The sequence below is a fragment of the Rhinoraja longicauda genome, chromosome 6 (assembly GCF_053455715.1).
Source record: "Rhinoraja longicauda isolate Sanriku21f chromosome 6, sRhiLon1.1, whole genome shotgun sequence".
Taxonomy (NCBI): Eukaryota; Metazoa; Chordata; class Chondrichthyes; order Rajiformes; family Arhynchobatidae; genus Rhinoraja; species Rhinoraja longicauda.
The window spans coordinates 56336784-56352860 of NC_135958.1; the positions used below are offsets into that span (position 1 = coordinate 56336784).

Here is a 16077-nt window from a genome sequence, read left to right on the forward strand (position 1 = left end):
GACATCTCGGAAGCCCTAATCTGAAACACCTCATCCCGGGCGCAGATGCGGCGTAGACGGAGGAATTGGGAGTAGGGGATAGACTTTTTGCAGGGGACCGGGTGGGAAGAAGTGTAGTCCAGATAGCTGTGCGAGTCGGTGGGCTTGTAGTAAATGTCCGTCACTAGTTTTTCTCCTGTGATGGAGATGGTGAGGTCCAGAAATGGGAGGGAGATGTCAGAGATAGTCCAGGTATATTTAAGGGCAGGATGGAAATTGGAGGTGAAGTGTATGAAGTCAGTGAGTTCTGCATGGGTGCAAGAGGTAGCACCAATGCAGTCGTCGATGTAGCGGAGGTAGAGTTCGGGGATGGGGCCAGTGTACGTCTGGAACAGGGATTGTTCGACGTACCCGACAAAGAGGCAGGCGTAGCTAGGGCCCATGCGAGTGCCCATAGCTACGCCTCTGGGTTTGGAGGAAGTGGGAGGAGTCAAAGGAGAAGTTGTTGAGGGTAAGAACCAGCTCTGCTAGGCGGAGGAGAGTGTTGGTCGATGGGGATTGGCTGGTTCTACGGTCGAGGAAGAAACGGAGGGCTTCGAGACCATCCTTGTGGGGGATGGAAGTGTAGAGTGACTGGACATCCATGGTGAAAATGAGGGAGTGGGGGCCTGGGAACCGGAAGTTATCCAGGAGATGGAGAGCGTGTGAGGTGTCTTGGACGTAGGTGGGGAGGGATTTAACCAGGGGGATAGGATGGAGTCGAGGTAGGTAGAGATAAGTTCGGTAGGGCATGAGCAGGCAGAGACAATGGGTCTGCCGGGACAGTTGTGTTTGTGGATTTTGGGTAGGAGGTAGAATCGGGCCTTGCGGGGCTGGGGAACTATGAGATTAGAGGCACTGAGGGGTAGATCGCCGGAGTTGGTGAGGTCAGTGATGGTGCTGCTGATGAAGGTCTGGTGTTTATCGGTGGGGTCATGGTCCAGGGATAGGTAGGAAGAGGTGTCTGATAGTTGTCGTCTGGCCTCGGTGCGGTAGAGGTCAGCACGCCAGACTACCACAGCCCCTCCCTTGTCAGCGTGTTTAATTATTAAGTCCGGGTTGTTGCAGAGTGAGTGGAGGGCTGCACGTTCAGGAGGGGAGAGGTTGGAGTTAGTCAGGGGAGTGGAAAATTTGAGGCGGCTGATGTCACGCCGGCAGTTTGAGATAAAAAGTACTAGTGAGGGTAGTAGGCCATACTGGGGGGTAAAAGTGGAGGGGGTCCGTTGGAGACAGGAGAAGGGGTCATCAGTGCGGGGTCGGGACTCCTTGCCATGGTAAAAGGCTCGGAGGCGGAGGCGGCGGAAGAAGAGCTCCACGTCATGGCGGACGCGGAACTCGTTGATGTGGGGGCGGAGGGGAACAAAGGTAAGGCCTCTGCTGAGGACCGACCGTTCGGTGTCTGAAAGAGGGAGGTCAGGGGGGATGGTGAACACCCGGCAATGGTGGGGGTTGGGGTCATGAATATGGATTTCTCTAACTTCAAATAACCCTTGCATCCCCTCTCAAGTCATTGTCTGGCTTCAAAGTCATCTTGTTGAGTCTAATTGGGTGTAATTCATTGTCACCTAGTCCACAGCCAACTGTTTCCTTTATCATCGATACTTTTTTGCATTTCTTTCATTAATTTGTTCTATAGCTCTTTATGTTACCGTCTATATCTCTCGTTTCTCTTTCCCCTGGCTCTCAGTCTGAAGAAGGGTCTCCACCTGAAACGTCACCTATTCCTTTTCTCCAGAGATGCTGCCTGACCCGCTGAGTTACTCCAGCTGTTTGTGTCTATCATCCGTGCAAAGGTATTTACTTTAGTCTGAACAAGGGTCGCATCCCAAAACGTTACCTTTCCATGTTCTCCAGAGAAGCTGACAGACCTGTTGAGTTACTCCAGCACTTTGTGTCTTTTTTGTTGTTGTAAACCAGCATTTGCAGCTTCTTGTGTCTTCTTTCGATTAGTTTCGTTTAGTTTAGCTTTAGTATAGTTTCCAGGTACAGCATTGCAGCAGGCCTTTCGGCCCACACGTTCCACACCAAGATCACTAGATCAATGTTATCCCGAAATTTCTGAGCAGCCAATTGACCCCTACAAACCCGCACATCTTTGGGATGTGTGAGAAAACCTGAGTACCCGGAAGAAATACATGCAGTCACAAGGAGAACATGCAGACTCTGCACAGACAGATGCTGAGGTCTGGATTGACTTTGGGTCTCTGGCACCGTGAGGCAGCAGTTTTATCTGCTGCACCACTGTAGGTTTTCTGTTCACTTTCTATCTCTTATTGGAACCTAGATTATACTTGGTCTGAATATATGATTGAAATAAAATGTAAACTGCGAATCACAGATCTAGTAAGTAGCAAATTTGGGCCCAAATAGTTTAGTAACAGTTCCCATGAAGCTTTGGCACAGACATTGTGGTCCGTAGAGCCTGCTCCTTTGCCAAACTGTTCTATGCCCTCTGTCTGAAGTTATAAAATAGAATGATAATGGAATCAGCAATGAAGATTGATAGTGAACGTAGGCACAAAATATTGGAGTAGCTCAACGGGCCAGGCAGCATCTCTGAGGAAAATGGACAGGCGACGTTTCAGGTTGGGACCCATTTTCCGACATTGATAGTGAATAGCAAACTATAATGACTTCTTTCATTTCATAAATCAAAACAGATAATAAAATGTATTAATTAGAACCCAAGCTCCTTTGGAAAAATTGATTCAGTTAATTCATTCCAATCTGTGGGCAGAAGGGAATTAAGGAAGAGGGATGATGGAGTGGGATAATACAAAGGATTCGAGTTCTCACAGTACCATGTAATCACAAGTTAATGATCATTAAAATCATCGTGTTTATCAGCACAAATTTAATCCTGTTGTTTTGCGAGATGCTCAATATGACCCTGAGTATGAACAATCAGTCATTCTGAGTATATAATCAAGCACTGCTAATGGAAATGCATCAAACTGATATCATGCATTTAATTTGTGTATTTTAGCACAAACGCTGCTTTTGGAGAATAAGGGCCCCAAGGGCAGCACAGTGTAGAGTGGTAGAGTGGCACAGTGGTAGAGTGGCACAGTGGCAGAGTGGTAGAGTGGCACAGTGGTAGAGTGGCACAGTGGTAGAGTGGCACAGTGGTAGAGTGGCACAGTGGTACAGTGGTACAGTGGTAGAGTGGTAGAGTGGCACAGTGGTAGAGTGGCACAGTGGTAGAGTGGCACAGTGGCACAGTGGTACAGTGGTAGAGTGGCACAGTGGCACAGTGGTACAGTGGTACAGTGGTAGAGTGGCACAGTGGCACAGTGGCACAGTGGCACAGTGGTACAGTGGCACAGTGGTAGAGTGGCACAGTGGTAGAGTGGCACAGTGGCACAGTGGCACAGTGGTACAGTGGTAGAGTGGCACAGTGGCACAGTGGTACAGTGGTACAGTGGTAGAGTGGCACAGTGGCACAGTGGCACAGTGGCACAGTGGTAGAGTGGCACAGTGGTAGAGTGGCACAGTGGCACAGTGGTAGAGTGGCACAGTGGTACAGTGGTAGAGTGGCACAGTGGTACAATGGCACAGTGGTAGAGTGGCACAGTGGTACAGTGGTACAGTGGTAGAGTGGCACAGTGGTACAGTGGTAGAGTGGCGCAGTGGCACAGTGGCAGTGGTAGAGTGGCACAGTGGCACAGTGGCACAGTGGCACAGTGGTAGAATTGCTGCCTTACAGCTCCAGAGACCCAGGTTCGATCCTGACTACAGGTGTTGTCTGTATGGAGTTTGTACGTTCTGTCTGTGACTGCGTGAGTTTTCTCTGGGTGCTACAGGTTTCCTCCCTCACTCCAAAGATGTACTGGTTTGTAGGTTAAATTGTAAATTGTCCCCGGTGTGCAGGATGGTGCTAGTGTAGGCGGTGATCGCTGGTCGGCACGGTCTCAGTGGGCCAAAGGGCCTGTTTCCACACTGTATCTCTGAAGTCTAAATATTATAGTATATGCTTCTGAATGAGCTAATGGGCTGCGGACGGCATCTAAAATTCCTGAAGAGAACTCCATATTTCATTTCTCATAACTGTCTTCATTATTGTTACAGTAAAACACAAAGTGCTGGAGGAATACATTGGGAAAAACCCACGAGGTTAGGGTGCGAACGTACAAGCTCCATTCAGACAGCACCTATGGCCAGGATTGACCCAGGTCCCTGGCGCTGTGAGGTAGCTGCTCCATTGCTGTGCCACTGTCCTGCCACATGTCCCTCCAGCACTTTGTGTTTTACTCAAGAATCCAACATCAGTTCCTCGTGTAGCGAAAAAAAACTGCAGATGCTGGGTTAAATTGAAGGTAGACACAAAATGCTGGAGTAACTCAGCGGGTCAGGTAGCATCTCGGGATATCCCGAGATGCTGCCTGACCCGCTGAGTTACTCCAGCATTTTGTGTCTCTCTCTGTGTAGCTGTTGATTAAATACAATTCTGGGTGATATAAGGGTTAGTTCTGAAACAAAAAGGGGCAAAAAATCTAGGCTTGGCAAAACTGATTTTTCTACAGGCTGGAAAGAAGACATTAAAAATTATTGTAGAAATAAGGAACTGTAGATGCTTGTTTACAATGAAAGGCACAAAGTGCTGGAGTAACTCAACGGGTCAGACAGCATCTTTGGAGAACATAAATGGGTGACGTTTCAGGTCGGGACCCTTCTTCAGATAGGTTATCATTGATTTGGTCTCTATCTGATGCACTTCTCATCACCCCACTGTCTCCAAATTGTTTTCCATTTTCAATGTGGTACTTATTTTTGTTTCAAAAACGGTTCCCTCTATGTTCTGAATATAGACACAAATGCTGGAGTAACTCAGCATGTCAGGCAGCATTCTGGAGAAATAGGATGGGTGATGTTTCGGGCCAGGACCCTTCCTCAGACTCTTCCAACCCAAAACGTCACCCACCCTTTTTCTCCAAAGATGCTGCCTGACCCATTGTGTTATTCCAGCAGTATGTGTCTATGTTCAGTATAAACCAGCATCTGCAGTTCCCTCTATGTTCCTGCAGACAGTATACTGTTTTAGGAGGAAGTATTTGATTTTGTATCTGACTAATTATATTAAAAATTGCCAAAAAGTGGGTCAGACAGCATCCTGGAGATAACGATATCACAACGGGTTGCGATCCTTCTTCAGAATCCTTGTTTCCACATTCGGACTGACTAGAAATTGGTTCAATCACTGAGCAGTGGACTTAAAGAGGCCATTTTATTTGATCCTGCATCATAAGAGTTTGCATTTGATTCATAATTATCTGCAAAAGAAGTTTCAGCCTTTTTTCAACCAAAGGGTTTCTATTTAAAGATAATTGATTGGGTTTGCTATATTTTTGAAAAACTTTAAATATGGCCTCACCAATGTTTTGTACAACAGTAACATGAGTTTTTCAGAGACATTTGGATAGGTAGGGAATGGAGTGATATGGATTATATGCAGGCAGATAAGTGCTGGTCTAAGGTTCAGTTTGGCACAGACATTCTGGGCTAAATGGCCGGTTCCTGTGCTGTACTGTTCCATGTTCTCTTTCTCTTTCTCCCAGATCTATTGGGCATTTCAGGCACATTCAGCTTTTATCTCAAACTTCAGCTGTTTGCTGCATTACGTGCTAAAACCTGACAAATCATCGCAAATGCAACATCAAACATGATAAAAACTTTTTCTCTGCGATGCTTTATTACTCCAGAGAGGAACCCATAGAGCTTCCACCAGAACCAATAACGTGCTTTCACAGATAAACAAATTTACGGCCGTGTGCCTGATTTTCTGAAGACAAATTCCTTATGTGCTCAAACACATCCTTTGCATTGAGGAAATGATAACATTATACAATCTCAGCAAATGTTTCTCTCCTTTTAATGTGATCTTCCATCAACAGGATAAATGAAGTGGCAAGATAATATCACTGCTTTTAATAGCATGAAAAATAAAAATGATGTGTGAGCAATGATATATGTTGATGTATGGTGTTAATTTTGATCACTCTGTTATATGAAAGATTTTGTTAAGCTGGAAAGAGTCCAAAAAGGATTTTAAAGGATATTGCCAGGAATCAAGGGCTTGATCTATAGGGGGGAGGTTGAGTTGGGTAGGACTTTATTCCTTTAGCGCAGGTGTATAAGATCAAGATAGTATTTGATAGGGTAAATGCACGGTCTTTTACCCAGAGTAGGGGAATCAAGAATCAGAGGACATAGGTTTAAAGTGTGGCGGAAAGATTTGATGAGAACCTAAGGGCCACATTTTTTACACAAATGGTGGTGGGTGTATGGAATGAGCTGCCAGGGGAGGTAGTTGAGGCAGTTACAATCACAACATTTAAGAAACATTTAGGCAGCTACGTGGATAGGATAGGGTTGGAGGGATATGAGCCAAACGCAGGCAGGTGGGACTAATGTGGATGGAATATGTTGGTCGGCGTGGACAGGTTGGGCCAAAGGCCCTGTGTCCATGCTGTATCTTTCAGTCAATCAAATAACCCTCTAAGGTTTATTTTTCCCCAAGCGGGCATGGTGTCATGATGAGGGCAGTGGCACAGCTGTAGAGTTGCTGCCTCACAGCGTCAGAGACCTGGGTTCAATCCTGACCACAGGTTCTGTCTGTGCGGAGTTTGTACGTACTCCCTGTGACCACGTGGGTTTTCTCCGGGTGCTCTGGTTTCCTCCCACATTCCAAAGACATGCAGGCTTTTTAGGTTGATTGGCTTTGATATTAAAAAGAATGTCTCCAGTGTCTAGGATAGAACTAGTGTACAAGTGCCCACTGGTCGGCGCAGACTCTGTGGGCCTCACGGCCTTTCCACGCTGTATCTCTAAACTAAGCTGAACTAATATGAGGTAGACAATTTACATCTGAAGTTAGGAAATATTTGGATGTCCTTTTCTGAGGTTCTCTGGATGCTTCGTGAGACAGAGGTAGATATTTAGACTATTGTAGAATCGATGGTAACAGGGGTTGGGAGTGATAGACACATAATGCTGGAGTAACTCAGCGGGTCAGCCAGCATCTCTGGAGACAAAGGATGGGTGACATTTTGGGTCATGACATTTCTTCAGTTTCAGACTCAAATGAATTGGATGGGATTGGATACAATCGTATTGAATGGTGAAACCAGCTCCAGGCCATATTGGCCCACTCTTACTCATTTATCTTATATTATTCTATGTTGCCAATGATCCCCAGACCAATGTGTCCAATTAAACCCCAGAGGTCATACCTTCTCAAGCCATGGTAATGGTATGCTACTAGTTAAAATGCATAAAATTGATGCTTGGAATTGGATTTTCTATCCAATTAATTCAGTACATAGTTCTTACAAGAAAAAGAATAATTTTTGGAAGTGACGGGTTAGTAACACTTGCACTGTATTCAATTTGCATATTTAAAGGACACAAAAGCATACATTTTCTGAGAGGATTTATTTTGTAATGGCGATCTAAATATAGAGGGTGAGAACAAAATTGAAAGAACACTGAGTCTAACATCCCTGAATACGCAGCATGGTGTCTTTACTGTTAAGGTTTGTCATTAAGTCTAAATAAATGGGCTCACACAGTAATGATTCAATTTCCAGTAATATTCACGGCAGAAGCCAAAGTATATTTTGACATTCTTCATTCTGAGATGAAGCCATTAATATATTTAACTGAAAAATTAAAAATCTACACCTGTGTAATCACTGAATTATACTATTGTACAATGATGTGGGATTTTCACTTTGCTTCTTGTCCTCATGTCTTGACATCACTCAGCTTGGAATGTGTGATCCTAGCTCTGGCTGAGGAAACATATCTGTCTTCCAGCTGTGCTATTCTGAATAGGGCTGTTGTTGGAAGTTCCTTTTTTTTCTGTTGTTTCTTTCAATTTTTAGGCTAAAAAAATCCACTAAACATTGGTTCAACAAGTACAGGCACTCCCCGACTTGCACAACAGGCGACTTACGGAAAATCGTACTCACGCAAACAATTCTGTATTCAGTCCCCAGTGCAATCAGGGCAGTTTGTAATTTCCACAACGTTGTACGATCTCTTAAGTTTCCATCAGAAACAAGCCGGCAATGGTGGCATAGTTACCCAGAAGGCCGTGCACTGCAGAAAGTTCCCTGGACGTAGCCGGACGCCGCTGAGACAGTTAATACTCTCAGTGAGTTATTTTGGGTGACGTTTCGGGTCGAGACCCTTCTTCAGACTGAAGAAGGGTCTCGACCCAAAATGTCACCCATTCCTTCTCTCCTGAGATGCTGCCTGACCTGCTGAGTTACTCCAGCATTTTGTGAAATAAATACCTTCGATTTGTACTGGCATCTGCAGTTATTTTCTTATACTACGAGTTATTTTGGGCAGAGAATGGGGATGGTGAATCCGACCAAAATAAAATCTGACATAAAAGTTGGCGTTGAAGAGGGTCCAGAGGAGATTTACGAGAATGATCCCAGAAATGATTGGGTTAACGTATGATGAACGTTTTAACGGCACTGGGCCTGTACTCGCTGGAGTTTAGAAGCCTGAGGGGGAACCTCATTGAAACTTACCAAATCGGTACAGTGGATGTGGTGAGGATGGTTCCACTAGTGGGCGAGTCTAATACCAGAGGGAACAACCTCAGAAAAAAAAGGACATATCTTTGGAAAGGAGATGAGGAATTTTGTTAGTCAGGGCTGGTTAAACTGTGGAATTCATTCAGCTGTGGAGGCCATGTGATTGGGTATTTTTAAAGCGGAGCTTGACAGGTTCTTGATTAGTAAGGGTGTCAAAGGTTATGGGGAGAAGGCAGGAGAATGGGGTTGAGAGGGAAAGATAGACCAGCCATGATTGAAAGGCGGATTAGACTCGATGGGCCGAATGGTCTAATTCTGTGCCTATGTCTGATGAACTTATGATTACACTTTGTCAGCTATGATGTCAAATATCTGCCGTTTAGTTTAGTTTAGTTGGTTTAGTTTATTGTCACGTGTACCGAGGTACAGTGAAAAGCTTTACATTTGCAATTGTACAAATACTTTTGTCAGCCTCCTTCAAGATAGAGTTCACAACACCTTGAATGAATATTTTCACTTGACTGTTAGAGGTTCCCACCTGGCAATAGAACAATCTCCTTCTTGGTTAAAGTCTATGACTTTGAATTCAGATGCATTAAATGTTGATGGTGGTATATTGCCACAACCTAGCTTGAGCAGTTCGAGCTTAAATGTTACCCACTGAAGCCGAGTCCTTAATCCATCGCTTTATTATCTTGAAGTTCAATCCGTTCTCTGTAGTCTCCCACTTCACTGAGCTGTAACGTATTTGGAATACCTGGCACGTCCTCGATCACTAAAAGGCCTGTACTTTTGTGTTCCAAGCCACTGACTATCTGCAGTGCGACAAATCAATTTCAATGTCTCATCCTCTTCTTAAATACCTCTGCTGCAGAAAATGGATGATGTGCAATTTTATATTTACTGAAGTTATGGCAAAATAATTGATAAGCCTTAGCTGTGAGGATTGTGCATCCAAGAAAAAAAAATCCTACTTTGGCTGCAACACAATATTCTGGCCAAACTAAGTTTGTATAGGCTGACAGACACGCCTGACCATGCAAGATTGAGTAGATTTGGGTTGTCGATTAATAACATCTTGAACTTCTACAGGTGGAGAGTATATTGACTGATTGCATCAGAGCCTGGTTTGGCAACTCGAACATCCAGGACTGAAGCAGATGACCAAAAGTGGTGGACACTGCCCGGTCCATCACACGTACCGACATCCCTACTATTGAATGGATACCATATCCAAAAAAAGCAGCCAATGTCATCAAAGAATCGCTCCACTGTCATTTCACACCTACCATCAGGAAAGTCTGAAAACCATGACTACCAGGTTGAAGAATAGCTTCTTCCCAACAACCATTTCTTTAGACTTTAGTCAGCATCTGTAGTCCGAGGGTGGTCAATCTGTGAAAAGCTTTGCCACAAAAGGCTGTGGAGGCAAAGCCAGTGGATATATTTAAGACAGAGATAGATAGATTCTTGATTAGTCAGAGGTTATGGGGAGATGGCAGGAGAATGGGGTTAGGAGGGAGAGACAGATCAGCCATGATTGAATGGCAGAGTAGATGTGATGGGCCAAATGGCCTAATTTTACTCTTATCACTTATGATCTTATGAACCATCAGGCTTTAGACCACTTTAGAGATGCACCTAGTCCGTGCCGACCATTGATCACCCCATACACTAGCATTATCCTACACACTAAGGACAATTTACGTTTTTGTTTACCAAAGCCAATTAACCTAGAAGTCTGTACACCTTTGGAGTGTGCGAGGAAACCTGAGCACCCGGGAAAAACCCACCTGGTCACAGGATGAACGTACAGACAATAACTGTACTCGGTATTGAACCCGGGTTTCTTGCACTGTAATACAATACAATACAATATATCTTTATTGTCATTGTACAGGGGTACAACGAGATTGGGAATGCGCCTCCCATACGATGCAATAAATTAATTAGCTAGTCAGTATTAATTTAAACAACCAATGAAACAAATTAGAACAGTAGCAACTCTATCGCTGTGCCACTGTGCCACCACAATATTGAGCAGCTCTTGAACTCAACACAACACTAACCTCAACGATAAACTATGAACTGTCTTTGGAAAACACAAAGTGCTGGAGTAGCTCAGTGGGTCAGGCAGCATCTCAGGAGAACATGGATGGGCGACGTTTTGGCTTGGAATTCAGACTTCTCCCCGTGGACTGTCCTTGGGCACTGTAGGAACTTTGGGTATTTCTGCACTAGTACTGGGATTACTGAATGTTTGGTTATATATTATATACGTCTATTGTGTTGACAGCCCTGTTACGCTGCCGCAAGTAAGAATTTTATTGTTCATTTGTCAGTACGTATGACAATTAAACACGAACGATAGTTACAAAATGCTGGAGTATCCCAACGGGTCAGACAGCATCTCTGGAGAAAAGGAATAGGTGATGATTTTGGTTGACACCCTTAGGTCCTTGACGATTAAACACTCTTGATTCTTGATGTATAAAACTTGGGAGGATTGAAGGACATGGGTATTTTTCATACAGACTGGTTTCAGAGCATGGGTGGTGAGATTGAGATGTGGAACTGTCATTTGCTGTAGCCTGCTATGTTCCAGGGCTTTTGAGTTACGAGCCAAGCCATGATGCAATAAATCACCCATCCTACCTGCCAGTGCCCAGCCCCAGCTTGATCAGATGTGCAGACCTGTCGTGGGGTGAATCAGGGATGGGGCCTCTGCATTATGTAACTTGGAGCATAACCTCCCCTGAGTTTCAATGGGGCCAGTGTGACAGAATGCTGCCTAACCTCATTAGAGATACAGCATGGAAACAGGCTCAATGACCCACCTAGTCCTCGCCGCCCATCAATCACCCATTCACACTCGTTCAATATTATCTCACCTTCTCATCCACCCTAGGGCCAAAACCCGCATATCATAGAGTGATAGAGTCATACAGCATGGAAACTGCCCTTTGGTCCAACTTGCCCACGCCAACCAACATCCCCCATCTACATACACTAGTACCACCTGCCTGTGTTTGGCCTGTATGCCCCTAAAATTATTCTGTCCATGTGTCCATCTAAATGCTTCTTAAAAGTTGCGATAATAACTGCCTCAACCACCTCCTCTGGCAGCTCATTCCATACACCCACCACCCTTTATGTCAAGGCATTACCCCCCCCTCACCTTAAACCTATGTCCTCCAGTTCTCGATTCCACTACACTGGGCAAAAGACACTCTGCATTTACCCGATCTATTCCTATCTTGATTTTTTTACACCTCTTTCAGATCACCCTTCATCTTCCTGCGCTCTAAAGAATAAAGTATTAGTCTGTCCAACCTCTCCCGGTAGCTCATGCCCTCGAGAATCCTGGCAAAATCCTTGTAAATCTTCTCTGCACCCTTTCCAGCTTGACAACATCTTTATTTTAACATAATGACCAAAACTGAACACAATACTCTAAATGTGACCTCACCAACATCTTATACAACTGCAGCATGACCTTCCTACATCTATTCTCTTGTCTTTGGGAAGTAAGAGGAAACCAGAGCACCCGGAGGAAACCAATGCTGTCATAAGGGGAACGTACAAACTCCACACAGACAGCACCCGAAGTCAAGATCGAACGCAGGTTTAGTTTAGTTTAGTTTGAAGATACAGCATAGAAATAGGCCTTTTGGACCACTGAGTCCACTCTGACCGGGATCCCTGCACACTAACGCTATCCTATACACACTGGGGACAATTTACATTTATACCAAGCCAATTAACCTACAAACTTGTACGTCTTTGGAGTGTGGGAGGAAACCGGAGATCCTGGAGAAAACCCACGCAGTTCATGGGGAAACCATAAAAACTCAGTACAGAGAACACCTGTCGTCAGGATCGAACCCAGGTTTCTGGTGCTGTGAGGCAGCGGCTCTACCTGCTGCACCACTGTCTGCCCTGCTGAGTATTTCCAATGATTTCTGTTTTGCTACTTCAACTGCAAACCCTCTGAATCATTTTGGATCTGGTAGTCTGTGCACTCCTTTGAAATATATTTTTATCTCAGAACTGGAGAGATGTCTTTCTGTCTGGGAAGACTGCTGGATTAGTGCATTTAGTTATCACTCTTGCTCGCCTTGGATTTGTGACATGATTCAATTTGTTTCTAAATCCAGGTGCCATTTAATTCACAGATGAAAGCATTACAGCTCATTGAATTAAAATAACATTTCTGTTTTTTTATCAAGCTGGCAAGAGTGCAGACTATTAATCTTTGCCAATCCTGGATCATTCCATTTATTAATGCATGACCAGGACTTCAGAGACCAATCGTCTGCCAAAAAATGCTATCCAGTCTCCAACCGGTCACGGAAATGATAGAAAAATGATGTAGCTCATAAGTACCTTAGTTAATAGGAAAAAAATGTGGCCATTTGGCCCATTGAATCCACTCTGCCATTCAATCGTGGCTGATCTATCTTTCCCTTTCAACCCCATTCTCAAGTCTTTCCCCCCATAACACTTGGTACCTTTACTAATCAAGAATCTGGCAATCTTTGCTTCAAGAACTTGTAACAGTTAGCAGAGATGCCGCACAGAATGAGAAAACAGAATTTACTCGCATCTAATGCTCAGCATAGCACAGAAACATGTACACTCCATTCCTGGACTGGCCCAGTCTCATTGAAACTTACCGAACAGTGAAAATTCTGGATAGAGTGGATGCGGAGAGCATGTTTCCACTAGTGGGAGAGTCTAGGACCAGAGGGCATAGCCTCAGAGTAAAATGACGAACCTTTAGAAAGGAGGAAGAGGAATTTCTTTAGTCAGGCGGGTCAGGCAGCATCTCTGGAGAATATGGAAAAGTAACATTTTGGGTCAGGACCCTTCTTCAGACTGATTGTAATGGTGGGGTGGGAGGGAGGGGCAGAAAGCTGGGAAAGAGGAGAGGCAGGACAAAACGTGGCAGGTGATTGAGAGAAGATCTAGCTGTCTAGTGTCCCACCAATTTGTTGCAGTCTGGGATGAAAATTGAAAAGAAAATAACCAGTTTCATCTTTCATTTGTGCTTCAACAGACATCTAACTTCACTCTTGAACGTCACATGTTGAAACAATTCTGTGTGTAAAAAAATCATGAGAGGAATAGATTGGGCCGATGCAGAATCTCTTGCCTATCATAGGGGAATCGAGAACCAGAGGACATAGGTTTAAGATGAGGGAGGAGAAATTTAATAGGAACCTGAGGGGTAACTTTTTCATACGAGGGGTGGTGAGTGTATGGAACTAGCTGCCAGAGGAGGTAGTTAAGGCAGATAATATTGCAATATTTAAGAAACATTTAAACAGGTACTTGGATAGGATAGGTTGAGAGGGATATGGGCCAAATGTAGGCAGGTGGGACGAGAGTACATGGTCGGTGTGGGTAAGTTGGGCCTAAGGGCCTGTTTCCTGGCTGTATGACTATGATTCTGTCTGGGAAGACTGTAAATTTCCCCGGTGTGGGACGAATAAAGGAATATATTATTATTATTATTATTATGATGACTATGACTATGAACTAATTCTTGCGATATTGGAGCCTAAACAAAGAATTGATAATGTTCCATTAGTGCTAAGATACCAAATGAATGTGTACTTAGTGCAGCCATTGCCTCTGACTTAGGCAGATTCCACTTACTAAGCGCAATTGGTTTTATTTCAGAAACTCACATTCAATTAAGTTTTGTCTTGTGATGATTTATAATCAGATACACAAGGAACCATGAAATATTCTTCAGAGCATGTAATTTAATTGAAGATACAAACCATTGTTTCTCCGCTCCACTTGATGTGGCAAGTGAAAAGATGATTTGCCAGCATGAAGCTCCATGGTGACATACAGTGTAACTCTGTCGTGGCACCGATTTTCACCATGTGCAAAACTCTTCCAAGTGTCTCTGTTCCAAAGAGATCACCGCCTGAACAGGGACTTGAACCCTGGACCCTCAGATTAAAAGTCTGATGCTCTACCGACTGAGCTATCCAGGCTCCATTGGAACATTTTACATTTGAAGCAGTCTTCTGTCGTCATGCAGTTGTTTGCTCAAATGATCTAGTCTTATTGCATGGTAATTTGGAAATAATAATGGCTGATGATCCGTGGCAGTTCCAGAAACATTGACTGCCCTCCCATCTCTTCTCATTAACCCTTTGTTCCCCCCATCAGGATGCCTAGACTGACCCATTCAATGCTGCTAGACACAAAAAGCTGGAGTAACCCAACGGGTCAGGCAGCATGTCAGGAGAGAAGGAATGGGTGACATTTCGGGTCGAGACCCTTCTTCGGACTGATGTGTCACAGTCTGAAGAAGGGTCTTGACTCGAAACGTCACCCATTCCTTCTCTCCAGAGATGCTGCCTGTCCCGCTGAGTTACTCCAGCATTTTGTGCCTGTCTTCGACTTAAGCCGGCACCTGCAGTTCTTTCCTATACCATTCAATGCTGCATTTACCAAAGAATATCAGCGGAGCTGGATGTTAAAATGGTGGAGTCTTCCACCATGGTAAAGGCTGGGAGAATGCAACTCCCAGCAGCACTGTATCTGATGAGCAGACAATGGGAAGATGGTCAGCTTGGTGATGGGCAAGCAAACTGATGAATCTTCATTGGGAAACCCATACTGTTGAGAGTTAAATAAGGCCTTGCACCAGAGAGAGCATCACTCTGGTCATTTAGCAAACAGCCCAGTCATGTAAATACATTCCCAGCTGAGAAGGCTGGGAAGTTCCAGTGCTGTTACTGTAACCAAATGTTCGTGGGTCATAAGATCCCAAACATTAATCAACATTCTCAGTCATTCAGCTGACTGCCAGAGATGTCCATATCAAAACATAAATTGTTACTGTCGAAATGAGTTCATGTACTTGTGCATAATTTGAATCATTCCAACCAAGGATTAAACATTAATCAGTCTGAAGAAGGGTCTCGACCCGAAACGTCACCCATTCCTTCTCTCCCGAGATGCTGCCTGACCTGCTGAGTTACTCCAGCATTTTGTGAATAAATCGATTTGTACCAGCATCTGCAGTTATTTTCTTATATTAAACATGAAAAATGTGTGTATCATTGATATTGTTGAACCTTTTAAATATATTTTTTTCATGCACTTCTTGCATTTGCCTTCTCACTTGGGAATGTATTTAGTGTTTTGTACATTACTGGGCTGTCTGCTAAATGACCAGAGGGAAGCTCTCTCTGGTACAAGGCCATATGTAACTCCCAACAGTATGGGTTTCCCAATGAAGATTCATCAGTTTGCTTTCCTAATGCAGGTGGTAGAGGGGGTGTAAGAGTAATAAGAGAGAATATAGAAAGGTAAATGATGCTTTTAAGGTCAGGTGAATTTAACCTTTACAATCCCTACACGGTTCTTTGGGGCACAAGTTCGAAGACACTGGTTACATCAGAGACACAGGAAAATGCAGATGCTGGAATCCTGAGCAAAACACAAAGTGCCTGAAGGAACTCAGCAGGTCAGGCAGCATCTG

At 44.2% G+C, this 16077-nt stretch overlaps 1 non-coding gene across 1 annotated transcript; it reads right to left on the reverse strand.

Moving 5' to 3' along the window:
- Nucleotides 1-14505: 14505 nt before the first annotated feature.
- Nucleotides 14506-14578, reverse strand: trnak-uuu (transfer RNA lysine (anticodon UUU)). The gene has a single exon. It is a non-coding gene; the product is annotated as a tRNA-Lys (tRNA).
- Between the last annotated feature and the right edge of the window lie 1499 nt (nucleotides 14579-16077).